A 20,177-nucleotide genomic window follows, 5' to 3' on the forward strand; every position below is an offset into this window, starting at 1 on the left:
ATGATATGTGGTGCACCTTCTCAGGAGGAAAAATTGGAGGAGGTATTCTAGCATAAAAAAGTCATCATTACAGTATGAGGTATTAAAAATTGCCAATTAAAAGCATATAAAACTATAGTTCATATGGTTCTGTCTTTGAGAATTTAGATGTAGGCTATGGTTCTTTTGCAAATATCTAACTGTTATCAGTAGAAGCCAGGAATATTCTGACTCTGAAATTAAGGTCTATTTTTGCGTTCTCATTTGTTGCTATATGCATAAGTGTTACAATTTTGTTTTGACAAATATGCTGACAAAAAATACCTATATAATAAAATCATGATACTCTATATGTTGAATACACACACACAGAGAAAAGTGTATATATATATAAAAAAATATATATATAAATATAAATATATTTTAACATTGTCTGTAGGGAATAATATTATATTTCAAAGCCTTTCATTGCTCCTACCCATGTGTTAGCTTTTTATTATATTAAATTTACTGCTAATTAATAAGTGATTATTGATAATTGAACTGTAGTATTTTGTCCTAAAAATGAAAGCCCTTCCTAGCAGTACTGTATAGTCAACAGATGTGTAACAGAGACCCATTTTTTCTAATTCCAAATCTCCTCCTATAATTATAAGACAATTAAAACTGTTACTGGGTTCATAACCAAAACACATCAACACATCAGTTTTATTATCATAACCCCTTAAGATATAGATTGCACATATCCATGTTGCTAGTGACGACCACTTGATGTTTCAACACACTTGTTACACAAACTGTTTGAATTTGGGGTTCCAGTCTTCACTTATTTTTACCATTGTTCTTTATCTCTTATTCCATGGTAAAATATCTACATGACGTGTTATTTAATGGTTTTTCAGTGAAAAGTTATTTTCTACAATGGATGCCTTACCAAATGGAGGTTATTCCTGATAATTGCTGAAGATTCCTTGTTACCACCACCATGAATTCTAATGCTGTCTAATGAGCCAATTCTAGTGATGAAGGAAACCCCAGGGTAGAGTGAAGACTGTCACTTTTGGAATAGCTGAGGGCATAAATGATCCCTTTCAGTCCAAGGATTGGAATAGAGAAGATGAGGTAGAAGGAGGTTTAACCTGAACTCACAATGGAGACTCTTGCATAAACTAAGTGGCAAATACCTTGACAGGTTACAATTACCATGTTTGTACCAAGACAGACTATGACATTAGAACTCTAGTTAGTTTGCATGATGAAAACATAAAAGTAGCCTCTGTGATCCAGAAGATATACAAGAGAATTTTGTTTACCTAAATCACAAAGCATGAATAAGATAATTTTTTTTTCTTCTACTGTCAGACATTTTGAAAAACATCGTTTATTGGTCATTTACTGTGTGTTAGAGCCATTATATATAGTTTTAAAATCATAACATTGTGAGGCAGAAATATGCATTTCCTTTTGAATGTTAAGAAACTAAGATTAAGAGAGATTCAATAAATTGGCCTCCTAGGCATAGCACAAAGGCTCAGTGCTCCAATTGGGAATTGGGTTTCTCTGACTAGAGTTAACTATTTTCATGATGCTACAACTTTATCTTGTTTTACAGAGTGTTTTTATAGAGGTATGATCCAACTATGTGAAAACAAAGAGTCAAAAGACAAAATACAGATCTAATGGGCTTTTTTTCTGCAATTCATGAAATGGTTAAGCCTTCCTTCTGCAAAATAGAATTAGCGCTCCCATTGAGCAATAGTAGAACAATGGGTTTTGTAAGGTGGGAACAAGGCAACAGGACATCAGCCAAAAGCTCCTTGTTAACGTCAGGTTACTTCAGGCTGCTTTTTCCTAAGGGTTCAAGCAAAGGGGAGTTCCTTATTACACTGACTCAGGTAAACTGGAATCTCCTGTTTTCAGGAAAAAACAAACTGATCTGTTTGGATATTTATTTGCTGCCTTCCAATTTCAGTCTCTTTGTGCGGCATGTAGCATGAGTGACTCCATTTTGGTTTGTTCTCATCTATTGGGACCTAGTGTAGGAACTCAGTCCAAAACAACAGACTCCCATAGTTTTTGTTTAACAATTGACAAGAAAGGCAGACACTGGCATTTGCCTGGAGGAGTAGTGTCAGGGCTGATTAACAGAGGAGAGAGAAGTTGAGTTGTGTCAGGAAGTAGAAGAGTTTTGTCAGGCAAAAAAAAAAAAGATGGTCAGAGAGTTCCATCACAGGGAATATAAAAGGCCCTGGCATGTGAGACACTCATGAAAAATTCAGCATGAATGGATCACAGGGAATAAGAGAGGACTGTTGACAGAGATGAAGCTATAGAGATAGATTAGAACTAGAATTTTAAGAGCTTTATGTGGCAGTGGAGGGTAAGGGACCAAATAATTAATATTAAAGAAAATCACTAAAATACAAACAAAAAATAGTCACCAGAAATATAGTAAAATATTTCACATGCATCTGTTTTCTGGAATCACAAATAGTTAAATATTTTTAGTATATATGGAATCTTGTATTTAGGTACTTCAACATTTCTCAGTTCATAACTGAGAATATTGAGAAATTCGTATAGATAGTGGATTCTCCCAATGTCTTAAAGTTACTCCTGAAAGGACGTGGACTAGAACGCAGATCTTATAACTTTATAATTTTCCATCATACTATGAATTCTGCCTTCTTTTCTGAAATAGGCTAAAAATAAGTACTTGAATGCAATATAAACATGGTCTTTAAAGTATTATATCCATGATATAGACTAAAATAACTAAAGTCTGATCTTCCCACTGTCCCAGAATTATAAATTTGTCTTTGCCCCAAAGATGGAGCTGTGTTAAGTCCAGAGATATTTCCTTGTCTGCTCATCACCATTTTTTTTTTTCTCTTCCAGAAAAACTTAAACGGTCATATTTTAGAATAGCTGCCTTTCTCCTAACAGGGAAGCCAAAAGACAGTGAATGTGTGCCCTGTAATTCTCTCAAATAGGCTTCTGGATCTCTGGCTGTGGTTTCTGTTTATATTTTAGCGTTTCTTCCATGAACTTTAATGGGTCAATCACTAATATCTAGGGAATGCATAGGTTAATTCAGGTAAAGTAGTGACACTATTCTCTATATGGTTTATGGGACGGTAACTTCCAGCTGACAGTGAGATCCTTGAGAGAAGAAATAGGCCTATATCTTGTTATTGTATTTCTAGTGTAGTACAGAAGAGGTACTCATTAATAAAATCTGCTAACTAATGGGTACACAGTCATGAATAAGACAAACATCACCAAAGAAAAATTACACTGGATGATGTTAGACTAGGAAGACTTTTTTCAAGACTACTGCAATAAGGTAGAGAGACTGAACTGTGTTAAGCAAAAACTAGGGACGTTTTTAAGCCCTAGGTTGAGCTAGTGGGAAAACACAGGAAGACAGCCTGAGGGGGGACTTTAGTCGCTGTGATCAGGCCCTTTGTGCTGACTAATTGCTGACTATCAAAGTTAGGTTTCTACCCTCCCACAGAGACTGAGAAATAGGGAATCTATCATTGTTGATGATTACATTTCAAAGAGATGGCTCTCAAGTCCTAGAGAAAATATTCTGGGTTGGAAAACTAGCAAGAGACTGGAAGAAGATTTACATCTTAAAGGAGTAGAGAAAAAATTTATAATGGAAAGTTAAAGTAAGTGCTCCAAGAAAGTAGAAGCCCTATAGGTCCGCATCAAGGAGAAATCTATTGACTGTCAATTAAGCTAAGAGGAATGTTAAGGCTCTATTGGTCAATGTGATCTGTGACCCTTTTGGTATTGAATCTTGATTGAACGTTTTTAAATTTTATGTATTGATTAGTGAATATTAAATATAGGAGCAAATTGCAAACAGTAAATAAAATAGATGATTTTATGAAAGAAAAATAGTGATGAGACAAGTTACACTGTGGATAAATCTGCAAATTTCAAAGTCTCCTGTTTGAAGATTCCTAAAAATAGATGGAGTAAAAAATCTAACAAAATATTCAACTCCCACCATTTACTAAAGTGGGACTTGAGCTTAAAGGCTGTGTAACCTTAAAGCTCGTGATAACTGGAATGTAAGTTTGCCAAACCAATGTGTAAGGTATAATAATTAGTTAAATAAGTATTGTAGGATTAAGATCAATGTTCAACTCCATGATGTTCAAAGAAAATAAAGCTTCTGTATTTTTCCACAATTAATCTTATACTTCACAGGCATGGGAGGGAAGAGGAAGATCAAGTCTGAGGAAGTTTGATCTACACTAGATTCAATACTTTAGGCTTCCCCTTTAAATTCAGGTGCTTGAAAGGCTCAGTCTTTCAAAATCTCATCTCTTCTCTGTTTCTTCCTTCCTTTCTTTCTTTCTTTTTCTTCTTTTCCTTTCTTTTCTTTTTTCTTTTTTTGAGATGGTGTCACTCATGTTGGAGTGCAGTTTTATGATCTCAGCTCACTGCAACCTCCGCCTCCCAGGTTCAAGCAATTCTCTTGCCTAAGCCTCCTGAGTAGCTAAGAATACCAGCACGTGCCAATACGCCTGGGTACTTTTTGTAATTTTAGTCGAGACGGGATTTCACCATGTTGGCCAGGCTGGTCTTGAACTGACCTCGTGATCCACCAACCACGGCCTCCCAAAGTGCTGGGATTACAGGCGTGAGCCACTGCACTCTGCCCTCTCTGTTTCTTTTCAACATAACATTTAGGTAATAAATTTAAAAGATAGGTGGTAAGGATAAATGTGGCTTATGAGACTTAGTGGAGGATGCTCTTTAAAATCACTAGTTGACCATATGTGGACAAATAGTCCATCGGGAAACATGGTTGTACCTACTTCCTTAGAGCAAGGCACTGATCATTTCACTCTAGTGTTGAATTGTCTGAATAAAGAGACATTTTACTCCAATTCAAGACTTCTGTAAGCTTATTAACCCTTTTAGCACCTCCATGTTTACTCACAAGAAAGGAGAAAACCTAAGGTCCCATGGGCATCATTCACATGCTAATTTATCTACATGGTTTCCACAGCCACTCAATATCCTCCCCATCAATGCCATGTTTTATTGAGATGAAGATTGCAACTACAATTTGAATATTATATCTATGAGAAGAAAACTTCTACATTTCAAAATAATTGTAGAATGTAATTTATTGGTAAGCCTGGTATTATCTTTATTTGTTTCAGTTACAAATAGACATTTTACAGCTGGGCCCAGTGGCTCACAACTATAATCCCAGCACTTTGGGAGGCAGAGGCAGGTGGATCATTTGAGGTCAGGAGTTCCAGACCAGCCTGACCAACATGGTGAAACCCCATCTCTACTAAAAATACAGAAATTAGCTGGGCATGGTGACAGGCACCTGTAATCCCAGCTAATTGGCAGGCTGAGGCAGGAGAATTGCTTGAACCTGGGAGGTGGAGGTTGCAGTGAACCGAGATCATGCCACTGCACTCCAGGTTGGTTGATGGAGCAAGACTCAGTCCCAAAACGAACAAACAAACAAAAACAAATATTCATTTCACATACATAAGTGAATATATAAAATATTGATAATCCTGCCAAAATATGTTGCTGAGTTATAATGATATTACATTTTAAAATATGGCTGATTTATCTATTATACATAAGAAAAAATGAAAAAAATTTTTCCTGGCTTATGGTTGATTATTAATTGAGTTTTTCTTTTTTTTTTTTTTTTTTGAGACGGAGTCTCGCCTGTCGCCCGGGCTGGAGTGCGGTGGCCGGATCTCAGCTCACTGCAAGCTGCGCCTCCCGGGTTTACGCCATTCTCCTGCCTCAGCCTCCCGAGTAGCTGGGACTACAGGCGCCCGCCACCTCGCCCGGCTAGCTTTTTGTATTTTTTTTAGTAGAGACGGGGTTTCACCATGTTAGCCAGCATGGTCTCGAACTCCTGACCTCGTGATCCGCCCGTCTCTGCCTCCCAAAGTGCTGGGATTACAGACTTGAGCCACCGCGCCCGGCTTAATTGAGTTTTTTATCTTTTAAAATTTTACTAGAAATAAAATAGCTAACATATTAAGCACGTACTATATTCTTACAGGTACTACAGATTTATACAGGTATTATGGGGGCATGCATACAAGTACTACAGTAAGCAGGGTAAGGAAGTTTAAACTTTCCTTCTGAAGTTTCAGTAATTGAGCCTGCTGAAATAAACTGACAATAGACAGATTAACAAAAAGAAAAAAAAAAAAACCCTTTTAATTACATGCATGTGCAGAGGAGCCTCACAGAATGTGTCACTTAAAGCGGGGGCCAGATTGTTGATTATATAGCATAAAGGAATAGAAGTTTGAGGATTTGGGGGGAGGTGGTGATAAGTCACAGGAGGAAAACCGGACAAACTACACGATAAGCAAAGGTTGTTGCATTATGCAGATACATTTCCTCAGCTAATAAAATTGTGTTGGGGTAGCCTTCTGAATAATAGGCAATGGTTTAATCTGAGAATAATGATGACTTTCAATCTCTCCTCTGGTGATTAATCTTCACTGTTTTTTGATGAGGTTCCTAGTAATGGAGCTCAAGACAATTGCATTCCTTTTGGAAGAAATTTCCTCAGTCAGAAAAGGGAACATCAGAGAGGGTGCTTCCTTGAGTTTGGAAGAAGAAAAAGAAAAGAAGTTCACAGAGAAATCTTGATTCTGAAGGAGCTTCTAAGGCCTTTCAATTGCCTTTAATTAAAAATACTCAGCATGCCAATGCACCATACTTTGGGGTATCATTTTCTGAGCTTCAACAGCAATTTACAAGGATTATGTCATATAATTCTTACAACAATCTAGGACGTAGCTTTGATTTACTCCTTTGTTTTACAGATGAAGAAATAGAAACTCCAGCAAAGTATGTTGTCAAGGTCTCAGAGATTACAAATGGCATTAGTGAAATTCAATTCTATATATTCTGACATTTCAATATGTCAATATAAATTTATTTTTAATTTGTTTTTCTTTTTTTTTTTTTTTTTTTTTGAGACAGAGTCTCGCTGTGTCGCCCAGGCTGGAGCGCAGTGGCCAGATCTCAGCTCACTGCAAGCTCCGCCTCCCGGGTTCACGCCATTCTCCTGCCTCAGCCTCCCGAGTAGCTGGGACTACAGGCGCCCGCCACCTCGCCCGGCTAGTTTTTTGTATTTTTTTAATAGAGACGGGTTTCACCGTGTTAGCCAGGATGGTCTCGATCTCCTGACCTCGTGATCCACCCGTCTCTGCCTCCCAAAGTGCTGGGATTACAGGCTTGAGCCACCGCGCCCGGCCTTTAATTTGTTTTTCATTCTATTGTTTTTACTTTTAAAATATGGTTAATATAAAATTATAATATTAAATTAGCATTAAATAAATATGCAGAATTACATAAATTTTCACTATAAAGAGATTGAATTTGAAAAAGAATCTAAAATGATTAGTAGCTGGCACACAAAATCTTATGTTTATGCTTATTATATAAAGAAGTACCTACATATAATTCTTACCTCTTTCATGTATTTTTCTAAAAAAGAAACTGATTTCAAGAAAATAATGGCATTGCTATATTTAAAGTAAATGAAATAAAGTGTTCACAGTCCTCCAATTAGTGAAATGTGGTATTACAACTGAAAAAGAGATAAATAATTCAATAACTACCTCAAAGTTGTAAACACATAATAATCCAAGGGTTCCTTGCATTAACACAAGCTGAAGATATTACTCATAATATTTTCACATTATAGTAAGTTTATGTACTTTTTATAAACTAAAGTAACTTAAATCATTTTATTACTTGAAAGATAATTTATTTTAAGGCCAAAGAAAGCTATAGTTGTCTGCATATATTGGAGATTTCTCAGGATAATTTAAGAAAGGCATATATGTTGGCCTAAGTAACTTAATTTGTTGCTTAATCTATCTCAACCATGGATAATATCCCGTGATTTTTTTAACTTGGTACGAGGAAACCTGACATAAGAAAGTTCCGGTTTTCCCAAAGCATGAATTAAAAAAAATTGAGAAGGTGAAATTGTGGCCAATAAATAATAATAGAATCAATCCAATGATGATTATAATGACACATATACTATTGCATGAGTTTAGTGTACATAATTCATAAATCTATTGACCTAATCTTATGGTATCTTAGCAGGCTGACATTTTTCCTTCATTTTGCAAATCCCTCTGAACATGAAAACTTCACTTAATGGCTAGACTTCAGAAAAAAAAAGTGATACACCCTTAGCTGAAAAGATAATACCATGTCTTTATAAAATCATACCAGTCCTTTGGACACCTGCTAAATTAAATGCTTTATTGTTTGAAAGAACATTTCATTTAGCTATTGAAAATTGGGGCGACTATGTCTTTGGATATTTAGAAAATACTCTTAAATATTCAACAGTATAATAACAATAACAGTTTATTGCCACCATTTAATTAAGAGTAACAGCTTTTTCAAACTCTAGAATCCAATCCAAACATAAGTGTATGGGATTTGATAACTAGAGAATTGTCTTTGAAAGGAAGGATGACATGATAGCTAATGCATGCACATGGAAACTAATTAGATTTTTTAGCTAATGAATCCCCATTTAAATAAATGTGATTTGATAAATAATGGATCCCCATGGAAATGAATAGAATTGGATGACTAACACACCCCACTGAAATGAATGTGATTCGATAGTTATCGCATCCTCATAAATGTGTTAGATTGAATCCCATTCATTTTAATTGCAATAAATTAAAATAGCTTTTGTTCATGGCCTTTTGGCTAAGATCAAATGCTTTGTCCTCTATTTGGGGACTATATTCCACTAAGGCAGGCAGCCTAGACTTACTGATCTAATAGGTCCCTTCCTTCTGTAACGACATGATCTATAAACTACACATGCTGTCCATTCTAGTAGAAATGAATCATTACCAAAACATGTCAATGGAATGTTTGCTGTAGATCAGATTTCATTAATTTCAATAAGCAATTATTAGCTGTTATAAATAGAACCATCCAAATATTGTATTTAAATACCATTAGTATCAATAAAAAAGTCAACAGCGTATTTCATATCCAAAATCAAATTTGTAATGTCTTTTGCTATGTGTTGCTTATAAGCAAATAATTATTTTCTTAATAAAAATGAAATAGTAAAGGAAATATTTTGTTAATAAATGTGTAATTTACATATGGACTTGTGAAAACAAAATATGAAAAGTAGAATTTTGAAAAGGAGGTACATGATTGTCAAAAATAATAACTCATTCTGAATGAATGTCTTTTGGAGCATTTATTACATTTACTTAGTTATATTTGTTCATCTTTCCATTTAATTTTGTGTTTTTTGGGAGGCAAAGACTGATTTATCTGTATATCCAAAAATAAGACAGCATAAAGATACAGAAAAGCCTTGATCAAATCTATTTTTTGCCACTACTTTCAAGTATTTCAGTTTTATGAGAAGACAACAAAGACAGAAAAATAGTGTAGCTAACTTAAGTGGGTAAAATATATTATTAATATTTAAATGATGGGATTAAAATTTAATAATGAAAATTAGTTTAGCTAGCCCAAATACACAAACACACAGACACATTATGAGACGCTTCAACAAAATTGTTTTGGCAGAATCCTGAATAAAGAGGTATAGTTTCCAAATGGATTCTTGGATAAACAGCATCCTGAAACCTTGGAAAATCCAACCCCTCTTTAAATATCGAATTTCTTCCTCTTTCTCAGTAATTTACTGATAGCATAGTTTCAAATGTGACTTCAGTAATACTTCTGGTATTATTAACACACACATAAATATTAATAAAAAGGATGTTATGCCTAAGAAATATTTAATACAACACAATTTTATTGTTATATACATATTTTACTGTACTTTAATCAGGAAATTAAGCAAGAAAGGAATAGCTCTTATCAGAAACAAAATTTCAAATGTGTTAAAATAAGTTCGAGATTATAAATATTGTTAGTATACTCACTGTCCTTAGTTTGTCACTGCTTTTAAAGATAAATCTCAAAAGGGCAGTTTTTCATTTTGATTTTAGAGTAAGTCACTTTAATTATATTTTCCAGTGCATTATGATTTGCCCAAAAAAGAGCAGATTCTTTTCATATTCTTGTGATTAAAAACATATTTGTTAACTACTGATTTCCAGTAAATACTGTCTGAACTCTCAAACGTGACATTCAAGAATCTTCCATTTTTCATTAGCCACAGGAAAAAACACATCACATATTTAGAGAAAAGAAAGAGTAAAGAAAATTGACATGGAAATTCTTTTACAGGTACAGGAAAAAAATATACTGGACAGTATTCTTAATAACATAATTTTCTCTCTACAGTGGGAAGATGCTTAGCAAACTAAAAAAATTCAAAAATAATATGAGTGTTGTCATATGTTACATTTGGATAAGTCAGGGCCGTTCTTAACTGGAACCTCTTAGAAGGAAGACCATGTGTCTAATTTTTTATACAACAGATTGTATAATTTTGATGCTTTGATGACAATGATAATGAAACATGGCTTAAAAAGTAATCAGATGGAAAGCTTTAAAGATTTTTTTTTTTTCAAAAATAGGCAACATAGCATGAGGGGTAAAAAAGTAAAGTCTCAATCTGCACTCAAACAGCTTCAGCTTTGCTGTTTACCTTCTCTTTGTCTCCTGGTTGGGAGCGACCCTCTCTGGTCACAGTTTATCTGTGAAAGAGGAATATTAATAATACAAATAAGTGTCTATTAAATGTATACATTTTAAAGAATGTTATATTTAATTTAGGGATACAGAGTAATCCTTTAAAAGTGAATTTATCCTTCACTTATGAAGCTTAGTTTGGTTTTAACTAAAAATAAATTTATATTTGACTGAATGTCGAAAACCGTACTGACTAGACCAATGTTACTTTGTCTATTCAAAAAAGATACTGGGAAGTTTATTCTGTATTTTTCCTCTTGCACATGGCTAAGGGGTGCTTTTCAATCCTAAATTATTGATAAATTTTGTTAATTAAATTAATTGACTGATTAATAGTCCTGGTAGACAATATAAAATGTTGATATAATAATCAGAATTATTTTGAAAGAAAGCTAGAAAACAATACATTTTTATTGGAAATATGGTTCTATATTAGAACAGAAATTCCTTGTTAATTTTGTAATTTTTACGCCATCTGGTTAATTCCTTACCATACAAAATTTGTAGGTAGCTATATAGTTGTGAGATGAAATTCTTTATATTGAGAGATTTGTTTTTTCTCTCTATTCCATGATGACTGACAAAGAACCATGTTCTCTATGGTTTGCAATTTTATTCTTGGGAGTTATGTGAAAAGTGTTTAGACCAAAAATATATATATACACACACACACACACGTATGTGTATGTGTATGTCTGTATATACATACACACACATATATGTGTTTGTGTATACGTATATAATTGTTCTATACATATGTATACACACACACGTATATGTGTATGGGTATACATAGGTACACAGAGACACACACACACACACTCATACACACGGTGCCATATTTTTTGGAAATCATGGACACTGAAAAACGTGCCAGTAAATGGAAACACACCAGTTGGTGCTTTGGTTTTGATAACATCATTTAGTTTAAAGTGGAAAATTGTTATTTCACACTAGAGGGGATTTCTGATTTTAATTTGGCCTTCCCAAAAAGGTGAGAAGCTTCATTAAAGATATTCCTCTGTTCATTAATTAATTGATAAGCAGTTGTAATAAAGTGCTTAGAAGAGTGGTTGTCATTAGGCATTTCTCTAGAGGCAATATTTTAGGAAGAACAAACTATCAACTGAGGAATATTCTTAACCAGTGTTTAATATGCACAGAGAGTAAGGCCAGAGGTAGTTTATATTTCTCTGAAGCTATGGGAAATACATTTTTAAAACTCAGAATAATTCGCTATTTAAAACATGGTTCCCCTGAATTTTATAAATGGTTTAACAGCTCACAAAAGATATTGACAACTGTTCTAACAGGCATATTTGTATTAAATATTTCCTAATTTTTTATTTATAATTTTTAAACCATGAGTAAAGTAGATTTTTAAAATAGTAATTGGAAATATTATTTCCTCCATTTCATTTTTTTTTGTTGTTTTGGTTTTGCTTTTGATTCTTTCAGCAGTATATTGTAATTGCTTTCCATTGTACAGCATGTTTATGACCCACTCCTCCACTCTTTTCCCACCCTTATTGCCCACAGAGTTGTGTTTGTTACGGATCTAGCTGTGAGACAGCATTTTCTCAGGATCTCTGCATTTTTTAGGATCAGTTGTCTTTGAGCCTGGAACATTTTAATGAGAACACTATGGTATGAGCTGCAGTCAGCTATCACACACACACACACACACAAGTATGTTATATGACTCAATTCTAGAATGGCAGAGTGAAGAACATGGCATACTCTTCCCAACAAATATATATACATATAATATAATATAATATAATATAATATAATATAATATATGCATATGCACATATATATGTAAAACAAGCATATACAGCCTCTCAAAATTTGCTTAGAGATATACAGCAAATGGGGAAATATTCATTCAAGGAAATCTACTCTGGTCTATATAAACTGGTTCAGTTTATAGAAACTATTCTTGACCCTCTGCTTCAGATGTGTGTAATCAAGAAGGGAAGGCTTCTTCTTTCTTTAACTCCAGAATGGAGTCACAATTTTATCTCAGGGAGAGCACATTGCTGGTGTTTTCCTTTTCCCCTGGGCCTGAATAACAGAAGCTTTATTCTGGGAAGGCATAGCTGAGGTGACTAGGGTTACCTTCCTCTAGCCAGTCCTCACTCGTTGGGCATAAGTTCTACTCTGGATGCAGTAGGCCAGAAACACAGGGTTATAGGAACACTCACACCCCAGCTGGTATGTGTAGTGGAGGTCCCAAGCCAGGAGAAGCAAGCCAAGAAAACTAGGAACTACTCCACCAGGGTCAATTAATAGAGCTTGACCCCTTCTTCCCAAAGGAGAAGAAGTCCCCTTCTTCCAAAAGCATTGTTCAAAACCATGAGGATAAAGAGTGCAGTCGATACTTTAGCTACAGATGAAGAGGCAGAGTAATATGAAATTTAACAGGAAGAACCAGGAAAAGAGACAAATAAGAAGAGCAGTCTTGAGATCACAGTCACCCTCTGTGATCAGGAATGTTGTGCATAAACACTAAGCAGTGTTCACTCAGGAGAAATTGTAACAAGTCATGGGGAATACTTGAAAACTTTCCCCATAATGCATGTAGGTCAATAAATAGAGAGTGGAATCCTCATTGGAACTAGGGGATTAAGCACAATCTCTGACCCAACTCGCTGAAAGTAAGCTACTCTGACCCAGGAGTAGTTTCTGGGAAGCCAGACTTAAAAATAAAATCACATTAATTATTGGATGTCTGAGAGTATATATGCATACTCAAAGCTGCATCCTCCTGGGAATAATTAGAGAGAAAAAATGTAAACCACTAGTTCCTGGCTAAACAGGGCAAAAACATAAACTTGAACTGTGAGGGTAGTATGAAAGCCACAAACATGAGCATGTGTGTGCACACACACACACACAAACACACACACACATCTAATGGTAAGGCAGAGCAATCGGACTAGTCAACAAAGCTGAAGCAAAGCTATTAGCAAATTTGAGGCTTCTATTGACCCAGAGGTGATGCCTAGGTAGCCATTGTAAAAGATGTAAAATAGTTAGTTTGGCCAAGTCACTAAATAACTAAATCTCTAGGTAAACATTAGTATCCTGGTTAGGGGATCAGTATCCTGAGATGCTGCAATAAATTGTCTAAAATGTCTAGTTTTGAACAAAAATTATGAGACATTCAAAATGATAAGAACAACAATTTAAAAATAAGAAACTTTGACTAAAATAAAAAATAAAGTCAATAGAAATGTTCTGAAGTGACTTAGATATTGGAGTTGGCAGAGAAAAATTTTAAAGCTGTTATTATATTATTGTAATTTTATAAATATATTCACATATCTAAAGAACATCATGCCCAAATAATTAAGGAAGGTATAGTAACAATGTTTCATCAAAGGGAGAATATCATTAAAATATGGAAATTATGCTTTAAAACCTAATGAAAATTCTGGAGATAAAAAGTACAATCACCAGAGTAAAAATCTCGCTAGAAGGGCTCAACATTATATTTCAGGTGGGAGAAGAAGGAATCAGCAAGACTTGAAGGTATATAAATTGATATTATGCAGACTGAAAAACAGACATAAAAACAATAAAAATAAAAGATCCTTGGAGAAGTATGAAACACCAATAAGTGTGCCTACACGTATTTAATGAGAGTAAGTAAAATGGAAGAAAAACGAAAAGGTCAAAAATATTTGAAGAAATATTTGTGAAAAATTTGCCACATGGATGAAAAAAAAACCCTTTTATACAACCAAGAAACCCAACAAATTCCAAATAGAATAAATACAGAGAGATCACATCTAAACCTATCCAACTCAAAATGTGAAAAAGCAAGGTAAAACAAAAATGTTGAAGCATAGAAAAACTGTAGCTATTACCTACAAGTGAACCCCAGTAAGATTAACAGCTGACTTCTCATCAGAAACAATGGAGACCTGAAATCATAAAGATGATATATTCGGAGGGGCGGAGCAAGATGGCCGAATAGGAACAGCTCCAGTCTCCAACTCCCAGCGCAAGCGACACAGAAGACAGGTGATTTCTGCATTTTCAACTGAGGTACTGGGTTCATCTCACAAGGGAGTGAGGGACAATTGGTGCTGGTCAGCTGCTGCAGCCCGACCAGCGAGAGCTGAAGCAAGGCGAGGCATCACCTCACCTGGGAAGCGCAAGGGGGAAGGGAATCCCTTTTCCTAGCCAGGGTAACTGAGACACACAACACCTGGAAAATTGGGAAACTCCTACCCGAATACTGCAGTCTACCAAGGATCTTAGCAAACGGGCACACCAGCAGATTGTATCCCACACTTGGCCGGGAGGGTCCCATGCCCACGGAGCTTCCCTCATTGCTAGCAGAGCAGTCTGCGATCTACGGTCAAGGCAGCAGCCAGGCTGGGGGAGGGGCGCCCACCATTGCTGAGGCTTAAGTAGGTAAACAAAGCAGCTGGGAATCTCGAACTGGGTGGAGCTCACAGCAGCTTAAGGAGGCCTGCCTGTCTCTGTAGACTCCACCTCTAGGGACAGGGCACAGCTAAACAACAACAACAACAACAACAAAGCAACTGAAACCTCTGCAGACGCAAAGGACTCTGTCTGACAGCTTTGAAGAGAGCAGTGGATCTTCCAACACGGAGGTTGAGATCTGAGAAGGGACAGACTGCCTGCTCAAGTGGGTCCCTGACCCCTGAGTAGCCTAACTGGGAGACATACCCCACTAGGGGCAGACTGACACTCCACACCTCAAACGTGGAGTACACCCCTGAGAGGAAGCTTCCAAAGCAAGAATCAGACAGGTACACTCGCTGTTCAGCAATATTCTATCTTCTGCAGCCTCTGCTGCTGATACCCAGGCAAACAGGGTCTGGAGTGGACCTCAAGCAATCTCCAACAGACCTACAGCTGAGGGTGCTAACGGTTAGAAGGAAAACTAACAAACAGGAAGGACACCCACACCAAAACCCCATCAATACGTCACCATCATCAAAGACCAGAGGCAGATAAAACCACAAAGATGGGGAAAAAGCAGGGCAGAAAAGCTGGAAATTCAAAAAATAAAAGCACATCTCCCCCTGCAAAGGAACGCAGCTCATCACCAGCAACGGATCAAAGCTGGACGGAGAATGACTTTGACGAGAGGAGAGAAGAAGGCTCCGGTCCATCAAACTTCTCAGAGCTAAAGGAGGAATTAGGTACCCAGCACAAAGAAATTAAAAATCTTGAAAAAAAAGTGGAAGAATTGATAACTAGAATAATTAATGCAGAGAAGGCCATAAACGAATGGACAGAGATGAAAACCATGACGCAAGAAATACGTGACAAATGCACAAGCTTCAGTAAGCGACTTGATCAATTGTAAGAAAGAGTATCAGCGATTGAGGATCAAATGAATGAAATGAAGCAAGAAGAAAATCTAAAGAAAAAAGAAGAAAAAGAAATGAACAAAGCCTGCAAGAAGTATGGGATTAAGTAGAAAGACCATTTCTACTTCTGATTGGGGTACCTGAAAGTGAGGGGTAAAATGGAACCAAGTTGAAAAACACTTGTCAGGATATCATCCAGGAGAACTTCCCCAACCTAGTAGGGCAGGCCAACATTCAAATTCAGGAAATACAGAGAACGCCACAAAGATACTCCTCGAGAAGAGCAACTCCAAGACACATAATTGCCAGATTCACCAAAGTTGAAATGAAGGAAAAAATCTTAAGGGCAGCCAGAGAGAAAGGTCGGGTTACCCACAAAGGGAAGCCCATCAGACTAACAGCAATCTCTCGGCAGAAACTCTCCAAGTCAGAAGAGAGTGGGGGCCAATATTCAACATTCTTAAAGAAAAGAATTTTAAACTCAGAATTTCATATCCAGCCAAACTAAGTTTCATAAGTGAAGGAGAAATAAAATCCTTTACAGATAAGCAAATGCTTAGAGATTTTGTCACTACCAGGCCTGCCTTACAAGAGACCTTGAAGGAAGCACTAAACATGGAAAGGAACAACCGGTACCAGCCGTTGCAAAAACATGCCAAAATGTAAAGACCGTCGAGGCTAGGAAGAAACTGCATCAACTAATGAGCAAAATAACCAGTTAATATCATAATGGCAGGATCAAGTTCACACATAACAATATTAACCTTAAATGTAAATGGACTAAATGCTCCATTTAAAAGACACAGACTGGCAAACTGGATAAAGAGTCAAGACCCATCAGTTTGCTGTATTCAGGAGACCCATCTCACATGCAGAGACATACATAGGCTCAAAATAAAGGGATGGAGGAAGATCTACCAAGCAAATGGAGAACAAAAGAGAACAGGAGTTGCAATCCTAGTCTCTGATAAAACAGACTTTAAACCATCAAAGATCAAAAGAGACAAAGAAGGCCATTACATAACGGTAAAGGAATCACTTCAACAAGAGGAGCTAACTATCCTAAATATATATGCACCCAATACAGGAGCACCCAGATTCATAAAGCAAGTCCTTAGAGACTTACAAAGAGACTTAGACTCCCATACAATAATAATGGGAGACTTCACCACCCCACTGTCAACATTAGACAGATCAACAAGACAGAAAGTTAACAAGGATAACCATGAATTAAGCTCATCTCTGCAACAAGCAGACCTAATAGACATCTACAGAACTCTCCACCCCAAATCAACAGAATATACATTCTTCTCAGCACCACATCACACTTATTCCAAAATTGACCACATAATTGGAAGTAAAGCACTCCTCAGCAAACGTACAAGAACAGAAATTATAACAAACTGTCTCTCAGACCACAGTGCAATCAAACTAGAACTCAGGACTAAGAAACTCAATCAAAACTGCTCAACTACATGGAAACTGAATAACCTGCTCCTGAATGACTACTGGGTACACAACGAAATGGAGGCAGAAATAAAGATGTTCTTTGAAACCAATGAGAAAAAAGCTACAACATACCAGAGTCTCTGGGAAACATTTAAAGCAGTGTGTAGAGGGAAATTTATAACACTAAATGCCCACAAGAGAAAACTGGAAAGATCTAAAATTGATACTCTAACATCACAATTAAAAGAACTAGAGAAGCAAGAGCAAACACATTCAAAAGCTAGCAGAAGGCAAGAAATAACTAAGATCAGAGCAGAACTGAAGGAAATAGAGACATAAAAAACCCTCCAAAAAATCAATGAATCCAAGAGTTGGTTTTTTGAAAAGATCAACAAAATTGATAGACCACTAGCAAGACTAATAAAGAAGAAAAGAGAGAAGAATCAAATATACATAATAAAAAATGATAAAGGGGATATCACCACCGACCCCACAGAAATACAAACTACCATCAGAGAATACTATAAACACCTCTACGCAAATAAACTAGAAAATCTAGAAGAAATGGATAATTTCCTGGACACTTACACTCTCCCAAGATTAAACCAGGAAAAAGCTGAATTCCTGAATAGACCAATAGCAGGCTCTGAAATTGAGGCAATAATTAATAGCCTACCAACCAAAAAAGTCCAGGACCAGACGGATTCACAGCTGAATTCTACCAGAGGTACAAGGAGGAGCTAGTACCATTCCTCCTGAAACTATTCCAATCAATAGAAAAAGAGGGAATCCTCCCTAACTCATTTTATGAGGCCAACATCATCCTGATACCAAAGCCTGGCAGAGACACAACAACAAAAGAGAATTTTAGACCAATATCCCTGATGAACATCGATGCAAAAATCCTCAATAAAATACTGGCAAACCGGATTCAGCAGCACATCAAAAAGCTTATCCACCATGATCAAGTGGGCTTCATCCCTGGGATGCAAGGCTGGTTCAACATATGCAAATTAATAAATGTAATCCAGCATATAAAGAGAACTAAAGACAAAAACCACATGATTATCTCAATAGATGCAGAAAAGGCCTTTGACAAAATTCAACAGCCCTTCATGCTAAAAACTGTCAATATATTCGGTATTAATGGAATGTATCTCAAAATAATAAGAGCTATTTATGACAAACCCACAGTCAATATCATTCTGAATGGTCAAAAACTGGAAAAATTGCCTTTGAAAACTGGCACAAGACAGGGATGCCCTCTCTCACCACTCTTATTCACATAGTGTTGGAAGTTCTGGCTAGGTCAATCAGGCAAGAGAAAGAAATCAAGGTATTCAGTTAGGAAAAGAAGAAGTCAAATTGTCCCTCTTTGCAGATGACATGATTGTATATTTAGAAAATCCCATCGTCTCAGCCCAAAATCTCCTTAAGCTGATAAGCAACTTCAGTAAAGTCTCAGGATACAAAATCAATGTGCAAAAATCACAAGTATTCTTATACACCAGTAGCAGAGAAACAGAGAGCCAAATCATGAATGAACTTCCATTCACAATTGCTTCAAAGAGAATAAAATACCTAGGAATCCAACTTACAAGAGATGTAAAGGACCTCTTCAAGGAAAACTACAAACCACTGCTCAGTGAAAGAAAAGAGGACACAAACAAATGGAAGAACATACCATGCTCATGGATAGGAAGAATCAATATCGTGAAAATGGCCATACTGCCCAAGGTGATTTATAGATTCAATGCCATCCCCATCAAGCTACCAAGGAGTTTCTTCACAGAATTGGAAAAAACTGCTTTAAAGTTCATATGCAACCAAAAAAGAGCCCACGTCGCCAAGACAATCCTAAGTCAAAAGAACAAAGCTGGAGGCATCACGCTACCTGACTTCAAACTATACTACAAGGCTACAGTAACCAGAACAGCATGGTACTGGTACCAAAACAGAGATATAGACCAATGGAACAGAACAGAGTCCTCAGAAATCATACCACACATCTACAGCCATCTGATCTTTGACAAACCTGAGAAAAACAAGAAATGGGGAAAGGATTCCCTATTTAATAAATGGTGCTGGGAAAATTGGCTAGCCATAAGTAGAAAGCTGAAACTGGATCCTTTCCTTACGTCTTATAGGAAAATTAATTCAAGATGGATTAGAGACTTAAATCTTAGATCTAATACCATAAAAACCCTAGAAGAAAACCTAGGTAGTACCATTGAGGACATAGGCATGGGCAAGGACTTCATGTGTAAAACACCAAAAGCAACGGCAGCAAAAGCCAAAATAGACAAATGGGATCTCATTAAACTAAAGAGCTTCTGCACAGCAAAAGAAACTACCACCAGAGTGAACAGGCAACCTATAGAATGGGAGAAAATTTTTGCAATCTACTCATCTGACAAAGGGCTAATATCCAGAACCTACAAAGAACTCAAACAAATTTACAAGCAAAAAAACAAACAACCCCATCAAAAAGTGGGTGAAGGATATGAACAGACATTTCTCAAAAGAGGAAATTCATACAGCCAACAGACACATGGAAAAATGCTCATCATTACTGGTAATCAGAGAAATGCAAATGAAAACCACAATGAGATACCATCTCACACCAGTTAGAATGGCAATCATTAAAAAGTCAAGAAACAACAGGTGCTGGAGAGGATGTGGAGAAATAGGAACACTTTT

This window comes from Papio anubis, chromosome 15 (genome assembly GCF_008728515.1).
Source record: "Papio anubis isolate 15944 chromosome 15, Panubis1.0, whole genome shotgun sequence".
Taxonomy (NCBI): Eukaryota; Metazoa; Chordata; class Mammalia; order Primates; family Cercopithecidae; genus Papio; species Papio anubis.